At 40.0% G+C, this 19,990-nt stretch overlaps 1 protein-coding gene across 15 annotated transcripts in view; it reads left to right on the forward strand.

The window, feature by feature from the left end:
* The window catches only part of OTOL1 (otolin 1), a 189,595-nt gene that overhangs the window by 91,076 nt on the left and 78,529 nt on the right, over nt 1-19,990 (forward strand). For 6 of the 15 annotated variants that reach the window (XR_015161167.1, XR_015161147.1, XR_015161158.1 and 3 more), the window contains one exon: nt 1,234-1,665. The exons of the other annotated variants lie outside the window; for them this stretch is intronic. The gene's annotated coding sequence lies outside the window, so the exon portion shown is untranslated. Of the gene's footprint in view, nt 1-1,233; nt 1,666-19,990 lie in introns of those variants that run through there. 15 annotated transcript variants of the gene reach the window in all.

Consider the following 19,990-nt stretch of genomic DNA (forward strand, 5'->3'; position numbering starts at 1 on the left):
AGAGATATACCTTTTCATCTATCAAATCAATAAGTAGTTTCAAAAGAAATTGAAGGTATAAGAAAGGATCATTGTTGGTAGGAGCATAGTTGGCATTAATTTCTTTACCTGGAGTTCTTTTTTGAGGGGGAAATTCCCTAAAATTGTGTAAAGATTTTTGTGTGTATTTATATTTTTTTCTGAAGAGTGGTAAAATCCATCAGATTCTCAAAGCCCATGGTCCCAAATGTTAAGAACAAATGTTTAAATTATTTCTGGGGATGCAAATTGGCAATTTAAAAAAAGTGATTTAATTTATTTCTTTTTGGCTGTGTTGGGTCTTCATTGTTTCCTGGACTTTCCTCTGCAGCAAGCGGGGGCTACTCTGTGGCTGCAGTGAGGAGGCTCCTCATTGCAGTGGCTTCTCTTGTCGTGGAGCCCGGGCTTCAGGGCTGGCGAGACTCAACAGTTGTGGCCCCGGATCTTTAGAGCACAGGCTCAATAGCTGTGGCACATGGGCTTAGTTGCTCCGTGCCATGTGGGATCTTTCTAGACCAGGGATCGAACCCATGTCTCCTGAATTAGCAGGTGAATTCTTTACCACTGAGTCACCAGGGAAGCCTGGAAATTGGCAATTTGTGCCAAAAAAATATTCACGGGTATGTGCATAACTGCATTGTTTTGATGTTTAGCAGTTACAAACCATATAAATGCTGAACAATAGGGAAGTTTCAAATAAATTACATTCTAGCCCTAGGAGGGTGTCACTGTGGCTATCAGCAATCGTGTTGTAGAATTAATGATTCTTTCACCTGTAAATTTTATTAGCGAAGAAAGTAGTGAGGGAGGCTATGTAGGGAAGCAATAATTCCTAAGCCTGATTTTTCTTTTAACTGCAAATCACCAAGCAGAACGTCTCCAGTACAATGGCACCATTGAAGGCCTTGGTTAAGTCTGTCTAGCTTTCCATTTGATACTGTGTTTTAGGTATGAACCTGCCTTCTGGGCCCTCCGTAGAAATGGGGGTGGGGAGGGGGCGCACTGTAGTACTGTGAGAAAACTGCATTGCTTATACAGATAATGTTCCACCCAAAGAGGAATCATGATTTTGGAAACACGAGTGCAGCAATTACAACACATGAAACAGCTAATAATAGGGCAGGATCTTCAAGACACAAGGTAAAGAGGAAAAAGCCAGGAGCTGGACAGGCTGCTATCCTTGGTGTCAGTTTACATGTACCTTTTGTTTTTAAGACTCTGGATACCAAGGACCCTGGCAGCAGTGGCGGCCTGAGGGAAGGGAACTGTGGAAACTGGGAGGCGCAGACACAGACTTCCTTTATTTTCACTGCAAAGCTTTTGTGCATCTGAGCTCCCCCATCCTGACCTATGGATCACTTCATCAGATTACAGAGACAAAGCCGCCATACAAAAATATCTACCCAAAGAAAACTTTGTCATTGAAAAAAATGCCTCCAGTCCTCAGGATTTGGCTTCTTTGTTCGGAGCAACATCAAAATGTTTAGGTATTTAGTTAAAACCCATTTTTAGGCTTTTGGTCACGCGCTCTCATGTTTTTTATTTCCCATTGAGTGATTTCTGAAATCCCATCTGGTCAATAAAGTGATTTTTATCTGAACTATTAATTGTAATATATCAAAGTAAATAATAAATGTAAAACATTAATTACAGAGTCCCTACTTCTTAAAAAATTAGATAAAATCCTAGGAAGATGTACTGTTTCTATGGAGGTAAGACCCTTCCTCTCATATACGTAAAGTTACATCTTCATGCTCCAGTGCAGATGGCTTGCAATATAAAAAGACTGACAACTAGAGTTATAATTAGGTTTTGCTTGTTTCCTTTGGAGTTTATAGTCCAGAAAGCTCATGAAAACGATGAGAGTCTTATAACCTCTTATGGGTTGATTTGTGCCCCAGCTTCATCCCCCCCATTCTTATGCTGAAGTCTGAAGCATCCCATCCCCCACCTAGAATGTGATCTTATTTGGAAAAAGTGTCCTTGCAGGTGGACTAATAAAAATTAGTCCTTAACTAATTATAGTTAAGATGAAGTCATACTAGAATAGGGTGGGCTTTAATCCAATATGATATTGGTGTCCTTATAAAAAGGGGAAATTTGGACACAGACATGCACACAGGGAGCACACTGTGTGAAGATAAATGCAGAGTTTGGGGTGATGGTTCTACAAGCCAAGGAAAGCCAAAGACTGCCAGCCAAATACCAAAAGTCAGGGGAGAGGCATGAAACAGATTCTTCGTCACAGCCTTAAGAAGGAACAGACTCTGCCAACATCTCTATCTTCAACTTCTAGCCTTCCAAATTGTAAGTTCTGGAAAGACAATAAGCTCTCTTTTAAGTTACTCCAGCAAATGAATATACCTCCCAACCCAAATGAAATCAATCAGGAAAACAAACTTGGAAAAATGAAGACAGACCATTCTGGAGGGGCCAGAGCACCCTCTCCTTAAAAAAACTTAGAATGTTTTTAATAATGAAAGAAGACTCTATGTGCAAACAGCAAAAAATGAGGGAGTCCAATTCCCAAAGAAGCAAGAGCTCAATACGTGCCTGCCTTGGTGCTGAGTGCTTTGCTTAGATAACTACTAATTCTTCCAACAATGTGCAAAGTTGATATAGTTTACAGAGGCTACTGAGCCTTAGAAGAATAAATGATGATCACAAGGGATTGTAGGCAGTAAGTCTTGAGTTCAAGATTTAGACCCAGATTTAACATTCTCTGATTCAGAATTTCTGGACTTTAAGTTTTTCAACAGTGATTTTGAGATGCTTATTCAGAACATTTTAAACTATGTAGGATTTATCCATTGTTTTAGATAATGTGGAGTAGCAAAGAGCAGTCACCCCAAAAGAGACTGACCCAGACTTGCCTGTGAGTGTTCAGGAATCTCTGACAGAGGCGTGGATCAGCAGTGGCCTGCTGCAGGGTTGGGGGCACTGAGTGTAGCAGTGCATGCACAGGAGCTTTTGTAGGTAGTTGCCATTTTCTTCATTACCTCCACCATAGTTTGGTCTCAGGTCAAACAACAGGGAGGGAGCACAGCCTCACCCATCAACAGAAAATTGGATTAAAGATTTACTGAACATGGTCCCGCCCATCAGAACAAGACCCAGTTTCCCCCACAGTCAGTCTCTCCCATCAGGAAGCTTTCATAAGCCTCTTATCCTTATCCATCAGAGGGCAGTTCAGTTCAGTCACTCGGTTGTGTCCCACTCTTTGTGACCACATGGACTGCAGCACACCAGGCCTCCCTGTCTATCACCAACTCCTGGAGTTTACTCAAACTCATGTCCATTGAGTTGGTGATGCCATCCAACTGTCTCATCCTCTGTCATCCCCTTCTCCTCCCACATTCAATCTTTCTCAGCACCAGGGTCTTTTCAAATGAGTCAGCTCTTCACATCAGGTGGCCAAAGTATTGGAGTTTAGCTTCAGCATCAGTCCTTCCAATGAAAATTCAGGACTAATCTCCTTTAGGATGGACTGGTTGGATCTCCTTGCAGTCCAAGGGACTCTCAAGAGTCTTCTCCAACACCACAGTTCAAAAGCATCAATTCTTCACACTTAGCTTTCTTTATAGTCCAACTCTCATATCTATACATGACTACTGGAAAAACCATAGCCTTGACTAGATGGGCATTTGTTGACAAAGTAATGTCTCTGCTTTTTAATATGCTGTCTAGGTTGGTCATAACTTTTCTTCCAAGGAGTAAGCGTCTTTTAATTTCATGGCTGCAGTCACCATCTGCAGTGATTTTGGAGCCCTAAAAGAAAAGACCGTCACTGTTTCCATGGTTTCCCCATCTATTTCCCATGAAGTGATGGGACCAGATGCCATGATCTTAGAACTTGTTCACTCTCCTCTTTCACTTTCATCAAGAGGCTCTTTAGTTCTTCTTCACTTTCTGCCATAAAGGTGGTGTCATCTGCATATCTGAGGTCATTGATATTTCTCCCAGCAATCTTGACTCCAGCTTGTGCTTCATCCAGCCCAGAATTTCTCATGATGTACTCTGCATATAAGTTAAATAAGTAGGGTGATGATATATAGCCTTGACGTACTCCTTTTCCTATTTGGAACCAGTCTGTTGTTCCATGTCTAGTTCTCACTGTTGCTTCCTGACCTGCATACAGGTTTCTCAAGAGGCAGGTCATGTGGTCTGGTATTTGCATCTCTTTCAGAATTTTCCACAGTTTATTGTGATCCACACAGTCAAAGGCTTTGGCATAGTCAATAAAGCAGAAATAGATGTTTTTCTGAAACTCTCTTGCTTTTTTGATGATCCAATAGATGTTGGCAATTTGATCTCTGGTTCCTCTGCCTTTTCTAAAACCAGCTTGAACATCTGAAAGTTCACAGCTCATGTATTGCTGAAGCCTGGCTTGGAGAAGTTTGAGCATTACTTTACTAGCGTGTGAGATGAGTGCAATTGTGCGGTAGTTTGAGCATTCTTTGGCATTGCCTTTCTTTGGGACTGGAATGAAAACTGACCTTTTTCAGTCCTGTGGCCACTGCTGAGTTTCCCAAATTTGCTGACATATCACATGCAGCTCTTTCACAGGATCATCTTTTAGGATTTGAAATAGCTCAAATGGAATCCATCACCTCCCCTAGCTTTGTTTGTAGTGATGCTTCCTAAGGCCCACTTGACTTCACATTCCAGGATGTTTGGCTCTAGGTGAGTGTGAGTGATCACACCATCATGATTATATGGTTCATGAAGATCTTTTTTGTACAGTTCTTCTATGTATTCTTGCCACCTCTTCTGAATATCTTCTGCTTCTGTTAGGTCCATACCATTTCTGTCCTTTATCGAACCCATCTTTGCATGAAATGGTCCCTTGGTAGCTCTAATTTTCTTGAAGATATCTCTAGTCTTTTCCATTCTGTTGTTTTCCTCTGTTTCTTTGCATTGATTGCTGAGGAAGGCTTTCTTATCTCTCCTTGCTATTCTTTGGAACTCTGCATTCAAATGGATATGTCTTTCCTTTTCTCCTTTGCTTTTCACTTCTTTTCTTTTCACAGCTATTCGTAAGGCCCCCTCAGACAGCCATTTTGCTTTTTTGCATTTCTTTTTCTTGGAGATGGTATTGATTCCTGTCTCCTGTACAATGTCATGAACCTCTTTCCGTAGTTCATCAGGCAGTCTGTCTATCAGATCTAGTCCCTTAAATCTATTTTTCACTTCCACTGTATAGTCATAAGGGATTTGATTTAGGTCATACCTGAATGATCTAGTGGTTTTCCTCATTTTCTTCAATTTATGTCTGAATTTGGCAATAAGGAGTTCATGATCTGAGCCACAGTCAGCTCCCAGTGTTGTTTTGCTGACTGTATAGAGCTTCTCCATCTTTGGCTGCAAAGAATATAATTAATCTGATTTCAGTGTTGACCATCTGGTAATGTCCATGTGTAGAGTAGTCTCTTGTGTTGTTGGAAGAGGGTGTTTGCTATGACCAGTGTGTTCTCTTGGCAGAAGTCTATTAGCCTTCGCCCTGTTTCATTTTGTACTCCAAGGCCAAATTTGCCTGTTACTCCAGGTGTTTCTTGACTTGCTACTTTTGCATTCCAGTCCCCTATAATGAAAAGGACATCTTTTTGGAGTGTTAGTTCTAGAAGGTCTTGTAGGTCTTCATAGAACCATTCAACTTCAGCTTCTTCAGTGTTACTGGTTGGGGCATATACTTGGATTACTGTGATATTGAATGGTTTGCCTTGGAAACGAACAGAGATCATTCTGTCATTTTTGAGATTGCATCCAAGTACTGTATTTCAGAGTCTTTTGTTGACTATAATGGCTACTGCATTTCTTCTGAGGAATTCCTGCCCACAGTAGTAGATATAATGGTCATCTGAGTTAAATTCACACATTTCAGTCCATCTTAGTTTGCTGATTCCTACAATGTCGATGTTCACTCTTGCCATCTCCTGTTTGACCACTTCCAATTTTCCTTGATTCATGGACCTAACATTCCAGGTTCCTATGCAATGTTGCTCTTTACAGCATTGGACCTTGCTTCTATCACCAGTCATATCCACAACTGTGTGTTGTTTTTGCTTTGGCTCCATCCCTTCATTCTTTCTGGAGTTATTTCTCCACTGATCTCCAGTAGCATATTGGGCACCTACTGACCTGGGGAGTTCATCTTTCAGTGTCCTATCTTTTTGCCTTTTCATACTGTTCATGGGGTACTCAAGGCAAGAATACTGAAGTTTTGCCATTCCCTTCTCCAGTGAACCACATTCTGTCAGACCTTTCCACCATGCCCTGTATGTCTTGAGTGGCCGCACATGGTGTGGCTTAGTTTCACTGAGTTAGACATGGCCATGGTCCATGTGATCAGATTGGCTAGTTGTCTGTGATTGTGGTTTAAGTCTGTCTGCCCTCTGATGCCCTCTCTCAGCACCTACCATCTTACTTGGGTTTCTCTTACCTTGGACTTGGGGTATCTCTTCACGGCTGCTCCAGCAAAGCGCAGCTGCTGCTCCTTACCTTGGACATTAGGTATCTCCTCTCGGCCGCTGCCCCTGAAATTGGACATGGGGTAGCTCCTCTCTGCGCGCCTGTGCCATCGCAGCTGCCACTTTTCATGCAAAGTTGGGCACAACAAAGGACAGAAATGGTATGGACCTCAGAGAAGCAGAAGATATTAAGAAGAGGTGTCAAGAATACACAGAAGAGGTCCAGGGAACAAGATGGCAGAGGAGTACGTGGACATGGAGTACATCTATCTCCACGGATACCTCAGGGATATACCTTCAGACACAGAAGTGCATGCAGAACTCCAGCCGATAGTGGACAGGAGTACCTGACCAGTGGAAAAGAATATATAGAACCACACAAAACTTGGTAGGATGAAGGAACTAGGGAGAAAAACCGGAGTGTTAGTAGGACTGGACCTGCACTTGGCTGCTGGGGGAACTGACAGGGGTCAGTCCCCACATCGCGGCAATTATCTGAGTCAGAGGAGAAACATTTAAGTCTGAGAGTGAAACAGCTGATCTGTGGCAGCCTAAATGGAATGAGAATCAGACAGTCCTTTCCACAGCCATACATACCCTGGACAGGGACACAGGTCCCCTAGAAGTCACAGCGGCTGGGAGCTGGAGTTTAGGGATTGTGGAGCAATCTCAGGACAAGGGCTGCTGTTGACTGTGGAGAGACAAATCAAGGGGAAGTGAGGGAGGAGATTGTGGTGGGAAATGCCTGTGGAGGAAAGCCAGGCAGCCATGGAAGCAAGGCAATACTGCTGAGTCATGCGTAGGGGCTGGAGCCATCACCATAGCCTCTCTCTCCCTACAGCCAGCATTGGCAGCTGAACAATAGACAGACTGGTCCATCAAACTCCTGACGCACTGAACTACAGAATAGGACCCCACCCAGTGTGCCCCTTTAAGTGCCTGAAATGCCAATCTACAGAGTAGGACTCCAGCCAGGGGTGCCCCTCTATGTGCCTGACATGCTGAACAACAGAGAAGGACCCCAGGCAAGGGAGCCCTCTTAGTGCCTGAATGAGTGGAATGATGGAGAAAGACTGGCCAAAGAGGCCTTCTGATCGCCAGCTACAAGAGGCTCAGAAAGAGATTCTGATAGGGCCATAACTCCTGTGATGGGGGCAGTCTGTGTCCCTGTACGCTTGGCACTGCCAGGTCCCTGCAAGCCAAGCAGCTGTGCCACCTTCACTCTCAACTCTCACTGGGGCAGAACTGCCACAGGCAAAAAAGGTCTTGTGTCTGTGCACGCAGGGTGCTTTGGTAGTGTCCGACTCTTTGCGACCCTGTAGACTGTGGCCTGCCAGGCTTCTCTGTCAGGGAGCAGGGCTCTCCAGGCAAGAATACTGGAGCGTATTGGCCAATACTGGTTGCCATACCCTTCTGGAGCACTGTATTTCTTGCTGCCCTAGCTGCCAACTCCCCTGAGTATCTGGTGCTGCCAGAACCCCTGCAACCCAAGCAGCTGCACCACCTCCACACCTGGCCCTCACAGGGGCAAACCCAAGTCCTCCAGGGTAGCCTCAGGAGCAAACTCCAGTGGATGACCTGAATACAGAGGTGGAAATAAAACCATAAATGAAACCCAGGGGCAATGTGTCTAAGGAAGAAGACCCAAAACCTTCCCACCAGCTGTACAAGCTGCAGATTAAATCCACACAATCAACTAGGCAGACTCTGTGTCTATGGAATATACTAAAGGTCTTTGAGAGCTCCCACAAAAGAAAGCACACTGGTTCTGATAGCTGTGGACATTGAGGGCAAGAACACACAGGAATAGGACCAGACTAGAATCTGAACTGCTCCCACAGCAGGTCCAGAGATCAGCATAGTGTTGGAGGGCATCCTAGGTGAACTGTGACTCCCAGTAAGGCAAAGGACTCTGACAGCAGTGACTCAAACAAAACAAAACAAAAACAAAAACAAACAAAAAAACCCCCAAAACATTTATTATTCTCATGTTTTGATTTGTTCTATAGATTCTTTTGGATTTTTTCCTTTTTTGTTTTTCCTTTATTTTCCCCTTCTGTTGTAGTTGTCGATTTTATTGGCACTGTCAAATCTAATTAAGCTTTTTTTTTTTTTTCCCCTCAGTCACGTTCTTTATTGTTGTTATAAACCTCTGCCTCTACATTGGGCTTTTGCAGTTTTGTGGAGTTTTCCTTTTTATCTTTCTTGTTCCATTTTTTTTCCTTTTCTCTTTTTTATAATTTTAATTTTTAATATTTTTAAACCTATTATAATTTTCTACATTTATTCCTTTGTTTGCCTTTCCTACTGTGCTTTTCTCCTTGCAGTTAATCTTTAATATATATAAGTCTTATTCATCTACCTCTATTTAACTTTGCATATTTATTCTTTCTTTCCTTTCCTCTCAACATATTTGTTAGTTTTGTTTTCATTGCTTTATTCCCCACTTGGCACATTGCTTTAGTCTTGTTTTCCCGTTTGTGCTTTAGCTAACTGGTAAATATAGTTTTTGGTTTCCTTCGTTTTCTGGGTCAGTCTACTGTACTTTATTTTTGTTAGCCTGTTTTGACTTTGCTCATGGGTGTATATACATATGTGTATATTCCATTATTGTAATTATTATTTGCCTGATTTTGTAATGGCCATTTGTCTGGGGTCATCTTTGGTTTCTTGTTTTTGGATATTTGTTTCAATCTCACTTAATGCCATAACAAAACATTTGTGGAATCTTCATTCCTGGCCAGAGATCAAGCTCTGAGCCTTTGCAATGGGAGCACTGACTCTAAGACCCTATGCTACCAGAGAGCTACCCCTAGGGAGTATCAAATAGTGAGAACTCACACAAAGGAAACCACTGGAATACAAGACCCGGCACCACCCAACTACCAGTTGCACCTTGTGCAGGACGCCTCATCTAAACAACAAACAAAACAAAAACACAAACCCTGTCATCAGCAGACAGGATTACCACAATACTTAGCCTTGCCCATCAGAGGAAAACCAAACAAACAAACAATTAAAAACTTAGCACAAATCTCACCCTATACAAAGCTTACACAAACCAATGGACCAACCTTAGGAGGGCAGAAACCAAAAGGAAGAAAGAATTCAACCTTGAAGCCTGGGAAAAGGAGACTTCAAACACAATAAGTTAAAAAAAAAGAAAAAAGGAAAAGGCAGAAAAATATTGCACAAATGAAGGAACAAACTAGAAACACAGAAGTCCAAATAAATGAAGAAGAAATAGGCAAACTACCTGAAAAAGTATTCAGAATGATAATAGTAAAGATGATCAAAAACCTTGAAAGCAAAATGGAGAAAATGCAAGAATCAATTAACAAAGACCTAGAAGAATTAAAGAATAATCATATGTAGACAAACAATACAATTACTGAAATTAAAAATATACTCTAGAAGAAATCAATAGCAGAATATTTGAAGCAGAATGAATCTGTGAGCTGGAAGATAAAATGGTGGAAATCACTTCTGAAGAGCAGAATAAAGTGAAAAGAATGAAAAGAACTGAGGATAATCTCAGAGACCTCTGGGACAACATCAAATGCACCAACATTCAAATTATAGGGGTCCCAGAAGAAGAAGAGAAAAAGAAAGGATATGAGAAAATTTTTGAAGAGGTTATAGTTGAAAATTTCCCCAACTTGGAAAAGGAAATAGTCAATCAAGTCCAAGAGGCACAAAGAGTCCCATACAGGATAAACCCAAGGAGAAAAATGCTAAGACACATACTAATTAAACTAACAAAGACTAAACACAAAAAATATTAAAAGCAGCAAGGGAGAAGCAACAAGTAACATACAAAGGAAACCCCATATGCTTGACAGCTGATCTTTCAGCAGAGATTCTGCAGGCCAGAAGGGAATGGCAGAATATATTGAAAGGGAAAAATCTACAACCAAGATTACCGTACCTGACAAGGATCTCATTCAAAATTGATGGAGAAATAAAAAGCTTTTCAGACAAGCAAAAGTTAAGAGAATTCAGTACCTCCAAACCAGCTTTACAATAAATGTTAAGGGGACTTCTATAATCAAGAAATACAAGAGAAGAAAAAAGATCTACAAAATCAACCCAGAACAATGAAGAAAATGGCAATAGGAACATATACATCAATAATTACTTTAAATATAAATGGATTAAACGCTCCAACCAAAAGACACAGACTGGCTGAATGGATATAAAAACAAGACCCTTATATATATGCTGTCTACAAGAAACCCACTTCAGACCTCAAGACATATATAGACTGAAAGTGAAAGGATGGAAAAATATATTCCATGAAAATGGGAAGCAAAAGAAAGCTGGAGTAGCAATCCTAATATCAGACAAAATAGACCTTAAAATAGAGAAGATTACAAGAGATAAGGAAAGACACTACATAATGATCAACGGATCAATCCTAGAGAAAGACATAACAATTGTAAATATCTGTGCATCCAACATAGGAGCACCTCAAAACATAAAACAAACACTAACAGACATAAAAGGAGTATTGTATTGTATTGTATTGTACACAATTGTATTGTAACACAATAATAGGAGGAGACTTTAATACCCTCACCAATGGACAGGTCATCAAAACAGAAAATTAATAGGGAAACACAAGTCTTAAATGATACATTAGATGAGATGGATCTCATTGATATCTTAGGACATTCCACCCAAATGCAGAAGACTACACTTTCTTCTCAAGTGCACATGGAACCTTCTCCATGATAGACTACATCTTGGATCACAAATCAAACCTCAGTAAATTTAAGAAAATTGAAATTGTATCAAGCATCTTCTCTGACCATGACGCTGTGAGACTAGATATCAATTATAAGAAAAAAACTGTAAGAAACACAAACACATGGAAATTAAACAACATGTTTCTAAATAACCAACAGGTTATTGAAGAAATCAAAATGGAAATCAAAAAATTTTTAGAAACAAATGACAACAAAATGACAACTCAAAACCTATGAGATGCAGCAAAAGCAGTTCTAAGAGGGAATTTTTATAGCAATACAATCCTACCTCAAGAAATAAGAAAAGCATTGAATAGACAACCTAACTTCACACCTAAAACAACTGGAGAAAGAAGAACAAAAAAACCCCCAAAATTAGCAGAATGAAAGAAATCATTAAGATCTGAGCAGAAATAAATGAAAAAGAAACAAAAGAAACAATAGTAAATATTAATAAAACTAAAAGCTGGTTCTTTGAGAAGATAAACAAAATTGACAAACCTTTAGCTAGACTCATCAAGAAAAAGAGAAGAATCAAATCGTCAGAATTAGAAATTAAAAAGGAGAGGTTACAACAGACAATGCAGAAATACAAAGGATTATAAGAGATTATTATGAACAACTATATGGCAGTAAAATGGATAATCTGGAAGAAATGGACAGATTCTTAGAAAAGTTTAATCTTTCAAGACTGAACCAGTAAGAAATAGAAATTATGAACAACCCAATTACAAGCACTGAAATTGAAGCTGTGATCAAAAATCTCCCGAAAAACAAAAGCCCAGGATCAGATGGTTTCACAGGAGAATTCTACCAAACATTTAGAGAAGAGCTAATGCCTATCCTTCTAAAACTCTTTCAGAAAATTGCAGAGGAAGGAACACTTCCAAACTCATTCTATGAGGCCACCATCACCCTGATACCAAAACCAAACACAACACAAAAAAAGAAAACTACAGGCCAATATCACTGATGAACAACATGGACATGTTGAGCAAAAATCCTCAACAAATTTTAGCAAACAGAATTCAACAACACATCAAAAGTCTCCTACACCATGATCAAGTTGGGTTTACTCCAAGAATGCAAGGATTCTTCAATATATGCAAATCAATCAAGGTGATACAACATATTAACAAATTGAAAGATAAGAACCATATGATAATCTCAATAGATGCAGAAAAAGCCTTTGACAAACTTTAGTACCTATTTATGATCAAAAGTCTTCAAAAAATGGGCATAGAAGGAACCTACCTCAACATAGTAAAGGCCATGTATGATAAGTCTACAGCAAACATTATTCTCAATGGTTAAAAACTGAAAGCATTCCCCCTAAGATCAGGAACAAGACAAGGGTGCCCACTTTGACCACTATTATTCAACATAGTTCTGGAAGTCTTAGCTACAGCAATTAAAGAAGAAAAAGAAATAAAAGAAATCCAGATTGGAAAAGAAGAAGTAAAGCTCTCACTGCTTGCACATGACATGATACTCTACACAGAAAAACCTAAAGATAGTATCAGAAAATTACTAGAGCTAATCAGTGAGTTTAGCAAAGTTCAGTTCAGTTCAGTTCAGTTCAGTCGCTCAGTCGTGTCCGACTCTTTGCGACCCTATGAATAGCAGCATGCCAGGCCTCCCTGTTCATCACCAACTCCCGGAGTTCACCCAGACTCACGTCCATCGAGTCAGTGATAGCGAAGTTACAGGATACGAAATCGATACACAGAAATCACTTGCATTTCTATATACTAACAATGAAAACTCAGAAAGGGAAATTAAGGAATCAATCCCATTTACCACTGCAACAAGAAGAATTACATATCTAGGGATAAACTTACCTAAGGAGACAAAAGAACTGTACACAGAAAATTATAAGACACTAATAAATGATACCATAGATGACATAAACAGATGGAGAGATATTCCATGTTTCTAGGTAGGAAGAATCGATATTGTGAAAATGACTATACTACCAAATGCAATCTACAGATTCAATGCTATCCCTATCAAATTACCAATGGCATTTTTCACAGAACTAGAACAAAGAATTTCACAATTCATATGGAAACACAAAAGACCCTGAATAGCCAAAGCAGTCTTGAGAAAGAAGAATGGCATTGGAGGAATCAACCTTCCTGACTTCAGATTATACTACAAAGCTACAGTCATCAAGACAGTATGGTACTGGCACAAAAACAGAAATATAGACCATTGGAACAAGATAGAAAACTCAGAAATAAACCCATTCACCTATGGGTACCTTATTTTTGACAAATGAGGAAAGAATAGACAATGGGGCAAAGACAGCCTCTTCAATAAATGGTGCTGGGAAAACTGGACAGCTACATGTAAAAAAATGAAATTAGAACATTTCCTAACACCATACGCAAAGATAAACTCAAAATGGATTAAAGACCTAAATGTAAGACCAGAAGCTATAAAACTCTTAGAGGAAAACATAAGGAGAACACTTGATGCCATAAATCAAAGCAAGATCCTCTATGACCCACCTCCTAGAGTAATAGGAATAAAAACGAAAGTAAACAAGTGGGACCTGATTAAACTTAAAAGCTTTTGCATAGCGAAGGAAACTATAAGCAAGGTGAAAAGACAGCCGTTAGAATGGGAGAAAATAATAGCAAATGAAACAGCTGACAGAGGATTAATTTCCAAAATATGCAAGCAGCTCATACAACTCAATGCCTGAAAAACAAACAATCCATTCAAAAAGTGGGGAAAAGACCTAAACAGACATTTCTCCAAAGAAGACATACAGATGGCTAACAAACACATGAAAAGATGTGCAACATTGCTCAATATTAGAGAAATGCAAATCAAAACTACAATGAGATATCACCTCACACCAGTCAGAATGGCCATCATCAAAAAGTCTACAAACAATAAATGCTGGAGAGGGTGTGGAGAAAAGTGCAGGAATGCTCCTGCACTGTTGACAGGAATGTAAATTGATATGCACAGCCACTTTGGAAGATGGTATGCATATACCCTGAGGAAACCAAAATTGAAAAAACACATGAATCCCATTGTTCATTGCAGCACTATTTATGATAGCTAGAACATGGAAGCAACCTAGATGTTCATCGACAGATGAATGGATGAAGAAGTTGTGGTACATACATACAATGGAATATTACTTAGCCACAAAAGGAACACATTTGAGTCAGTTCTGATGAGGTGGATGAACCTAGAACTTAATATACAGAGTGAAGTGAGTCAGAAAGAGAAGATAAATATTGTATTCTAACACATATAAATGGAATCTAGAAGAATGGTACTGAAGAACTTATTTACAGAGCAGCAATGGAAAAACAATCATAGAGAATAGATTTATGGACATGAGGAGAGGGGAGGAGAGGGTGAGATATATGGAAAGAGTAACATAGAAACTTACATTACCATATGTAAAATAGATAGCCAACAGGAATTTGCTCAGGAAACTCAAACAGGGTCTCTGTATCAACCTAGAGGGGTGGAATGTGGAGGGAGATGGGAAGAAGGTTCAAAAAGGAGGGGATATATGTATACCTATGGCTGATTCATGTTGAGGTTTGACAGAAAACAAAATTCTGTAAAGCAATTATCCTTCAATAAAAAAAACAAATTAAAAAGAAAAATGAATACACAGAACTATACAAAAAATATCTTCATGACCCAGATAACCACAATGGTGTGTTCACTCACCTAGAGCCAGACGTCCTGGAATGTGAAGTCAAGTGGGCCTTAGGAAGCATCAATACAAACAAAGCTAGTGGAGGTGACGGAATTCCAGTTGAGCTATTTCAAATCCTAAAAGATGATGCTGTTAAAGTGCTGCATTCAATATGCCAGAAAATTTGGAAAACTCAGCAGTGGCCACAGGACTGGAAAAGGTCAGTTTTTCATTCCAATCCCCAAAAAGGGCAATGCCAAAGAATGTTCAAACTGCCACACAATTGCACTCATCTCACATGCTAGTAAAGTAATGCTCAAAATTCTCCAAGCCAGGCTTCAACAGTATGTGAACCATGAACTTCCAGATGTTCAAGCTGGTTTTAGAAAAGGCAGAGGAACCAGAGATCAAATTGCCAACATTCATTGGATCACAGAAAAAGCAAGAGAATTCCAGAAAAACATCTGCTTCGGCTTTATTGACTACACCAAAGCATTTGACTGTGTAGATTACAACAAACTATGGAAAATTCTGAAAGAGATGCGAATACCAGACCACCGTACCTGCCTCCTGAGAAATCTGTATGCAGGTCAAGAAGCAACAGTTAGAACCGGACATGGAAAATGGACTGGTTCCAAATTGGGACAGGAGTGTGTCAAGGCTGTATATTGTCACCCTGCTTATTTGACTTATACGTAGTGAAATGTATGTATGTGAAATGCCAGGCTGGATGAAGCACAAGCTGGAATCAAGATTGCTGGGAGAATTATCAATAACCTCAGATATGCAGGTGACACCACCCTTAGGGTAGAAAGCGAAGAGGAACTAAAGACTGTCTTGATGAAAGTGAAAAAAGAGAGTGAAAAAGCTGGCTCAAAACTCAACATTAAAAATGTAAGATCATGGTAACTGGTCCCATTATTTTGTGGCAAAGAAAAGGGGGAAACAATGGAAATGGTGAGAGACTTTATTTTGGGGGGCTTCAAAATCACTGCAGATGGTGACTGCAGACATGAAATTAAACGATGCTTGCTTTTTGGGAGAAAAGCTATGACCAACCAAGACAGCATATTAAAAAGTACAGACATTACTTTGCTGACAAAGGTCTGTCTAGACAAAGCTATGGTTTTTTTCAGTAGTCATGTGTGGATATGAGAGTTGGATTATAAAGAAAGCTGAGCACTGAAGAATTGATGCTTTTGACCTGTGGTGTTGGAGAAGGCTCTTGAGAGTCCCTTGGACTGCAAGGAGATCAGACCAGTCCTAATCCTAAAGGAAATCAGTCCTGAATATTCATTGGAAGGACTGATGCTGAAGCTGAAACTTCAATACTTTGGCCACTTGATGCAAAGAACTGACTCATTAGAAAAGACCCTAATTCTGGGAAAGATTAAAGGCAGTACGAGAAGGGAACGGCAGAGGATGAAATGGCTGGGTGGCATCACTGACTCAATGGACATGAGTTGGTGATGCACAGGGAAGCCTGGTTTGCTGCAGTCTATGGGGTCTCAAACAGTCAGACATGACTGAGTGATTGAACTGAACTGAACTGAGCAGAGATGGCACCAGGGATAGGTTGAATGGTGGTCCAATCACTGGAGCCTCAATAAAAGGGCTACTGACTGTGTGTGCATGTGAATGTATGAGTGAGTGTGAATATGTGGGATTGTGTGTGTGTGCACATGTATCAGGGGAGTAGATGTTGATAGTCTGAGCTTGTGGAGAAATAGAGAAATGCTCCCAGTAAAATTGATGTTTTCTATGAGAGTAAAGAATATGGCCAAACTTCTTTCATCTATTTTTTCATCACTTTAAGGATGGATGCTCACTCATGCTTGCTCAGTCATGTCTGACTCTTTGCAACCCTCTGGTCTATAGCCCAACAGGCTCCTCTGTGTATGGGATTTTCCAGGCAAGAATACTGGAGTTGCCATTTCCTCCTCCAGGGAATCTTCTCCACTTAGAGATTGAATCCACCTCTCTCATGCCTCCTGCATTGCAGGTGGATTCTTTACCGCTGAGCCACCTGGGAAGCCCTTAAAGGATGGAGGGAAGTTTCGCTAGGATGTCACTCAGTGACATCTGGTGATTTTGTAACCTGATGTCGATTTATTAGAACTTTCTTGGGTAAAATTGTTTATTTTCTGTTCTCTTGTTGTACAGAGTCTTTAGTTTACTTGAAATTTTTAAAAATTTTTATGATAGCAGTTAAATCAAAACCTTATAGCTTCCCACAAAATTCTTATGTAATGTTAAAACATAATTTAATTGAATCCATATCTGACATTTGATTATGAGAAAATGATATATGCATTTTAATATTTAGTGAATGTGTTGAGGAGTAGAATAAAGAGTTCTCCACCTGAGCACCTCTGCTCTCCTCCATAAAATAAGAGAAAACTTGTTTTTCTTCTTTTAACATATGCTGTATTTTAAGGTAGAGTTTCATTTAAATGCAAAACATTGTTATTGAAACTATGAAATGAAATCTCATTTGCTTTTATCTTCTGCTATACTTTCTGATTTAATTTTGCAATCTATTGGCCCCTTTTCCTTATTTGTTGCTAGTTACTGCATTAAAAATTATGTCATTTTTACATAAATTAAAGCCTAGCAAATTTGTTGTATGTTAACGCTCCATCACAGTGGTTCACTTACAATCTCCTCTCACATATTTTGAGAGATTTAAAAAGTATTTTGGTTCCAAAGACATGACTTCTGAGCATTATTTTTTCTTTATTTCTATTAACAGCATGTGTGAGTAAGTATTAGGAACCATTAAAATCCTTCTCTTTGGGGAGCAGAGTTCCTTTACATCACTTTTACAATAGCATTTACTGCCCTGTTTTTTCAGGTGTATGGTTTCCAATTTACTCACACAAGCTCTCTGATGAGCTGTCTAGGGGCCTATAACCCTGTTCTATCTTCAGACTGCCCAACATGTTATTGGCCTCGCAATGCGGCAGAGCGTTTTAAACAAACCTCCTCTGTCATCAGGCTTACTTTAAAAGAGCTCTGCAACCGACCCAGGTGCAGATGGCAGGGTGGCACCTGTGTGCCCAGCCGCCTGTAACTTCCACCCCTGCCACTGTTTCCCAAAGTGAGGTAGCTGGAGTGGAATAATACTCATCATCAAGAGGAGGGTTGTTTTTAATGCGTTCTTGGTCTCAGAGAACCAATCATTTAAAAACAATTCACCACCACAAACTGGTGATAAAACTGCCATTTTAGAGAAAAATGAAATAGAACAGAAGTGTGTTTTCTTTCTTTTTAAAAATTGAAGTACAGTTGATTTACAGTGTTGTGTTAAGAAATCTGTTTTCTGAACAACTCAAATGGCTGGTTCCAGCAAAGGCATGGCACTGGGTTACTAAGTGGCTTGTGTTTTACAAACATCACCAAATTGTAATGTGCCTGTAAACCCAGAGAAGCCAGAAGAAAACCAGTGTCAGGATCCTTTCCCTTTAGATGGTTGTCATTCTTTGCCTAAATCTCAGCTTTCTTTCAGAGAAGGCAATGGCACCCCACTCCAGTACTCTTGCCTGGAAAATCCCATGGATGGAGCCTAGTGGGCTGCAGTCCATGGGGTCGTAAAGAGTCGGACACGACTGAGCGACTTCACTTTCACTTTTTACTTTCCTGCATTGGAGAAGAAAATGGCAACCCACTCCAGTGTTCTTGCCTTGAGAATCCTAGGGACGGGGGAGCCTGGTGGGCTGCTGTCTATGGGGTCCCACAGAGTCAGACATGACTGAAGTGACTTAGCAGCAGCAGCAGGTTTCTTTACTAAAGCAGGTAACTTTTTTTTTTTTTGATGCTTGGAGTAACTTTTATTATTAATTTAAAAGTTCATATTAGAGCATAGTTGATTTACAATGTTTTGTTAGTTTCAGGTATACAGCAAAGTGATTCAGTTATACATGTACATATATCTATTCTTTTTCAGTTTCTTTTTCCACATAGGTTATTATAGAATATTGAGTAGAGTTCCCTGTGTTATACAGTAGGTCTTTGCTGATAACCTATTTTATACATTGTAGGTGTGTGTATGGAGTAACTTTTAAAAAAGCAATTACAGCTGCCATTTTATCAAGTCCTTGCTGAGAGTTGGGACTTCCCTGGTAGCTCAGCTGGTAAAGAATCTGCCTGCAATGCAGGAGACCCTGATTCAATTCTTGGGCTGGGAAGATCCTCTGGAGAAGGGATAGGCTACCCACTCCAGTATTCTTGGGGTTCCCTGGTGGCTCAGCTGGTAAAGAATCTGCCTGCCATGTGGGAGACCTGGGTTCAATCCCTGGGTTGGGAAGATCCCCTGGAGAAGAGAAAGGCTACACACTCCAGTATTTTGGCCTGGAGAATTGCATGGACTGTATAGTCCATGGGGTCACAAAGAGTCGGACACAACTGAGCGACTTTCACTTTCACTTTCACTTTGCTGGGGGTTACCTGGCTCCATGCTGAACCTATTACACAGGGTAAATACTATCACCCACCTCTTGTAGATGCAGAAATGAAGGCTTTGTCAATGAAGTAAGCAACTTACCCTTCAAAAGAGTTACAGTTGCTAGGATGTGATGGGCCCAGGAGTCACCTCTAGGTGATTGGTCTCCAGTTTTCTTATTCTTATAAACTAAGCTCATCTACTTATCTGAATAAATCAATAGTCAGAGACCCAAAGAGGAAAAGGAATTTGCAGGACAAGACAGCGAGACCTTAAAGCCAAGTCTATAGATTCTTTCAGTCAGTTTCAGTATAAAGTAGGTTACTATTATTGAATTGTGTGCTTGAATAACAATAAAAACTGGCACAAAATGATTAAAATGACTCTATGAAGTATTTCTTAATTTCCGATTACAAATGATAAAAGCTGTGCCCAGCAGACTTGAACAGGAACAGAAGTTTTTGGGAAAATAACTCAAATAATCCTTCTGAAAGTATGTATGTCCAGTATCTTTTTGATGAGAGGCTTTCATCTCTAGAGGAGAAAAGGCACCATGGGATTACCAGAAAAGAATCCATCATCTCAAATTTGTTTTCTATTGATAGGGGTGTATCACATCATTTCCCCCAAGTTTGTTCCATTA

The sequence above is a fragment of the Bos grunniens genome, chromosome 1 (genome assembly GCF_055505025.1).
Source record: "Bos grunniens cultivar Pamir isolate PY7600 chromosome 1, Bosgru_T2T1.0, whole genome shotgun sequence".
NCBI lineage: Eukaryota > Metazoa > Chordata > Mammalia > Artiodactyla > Bovidae > Bos > Bos grunniens.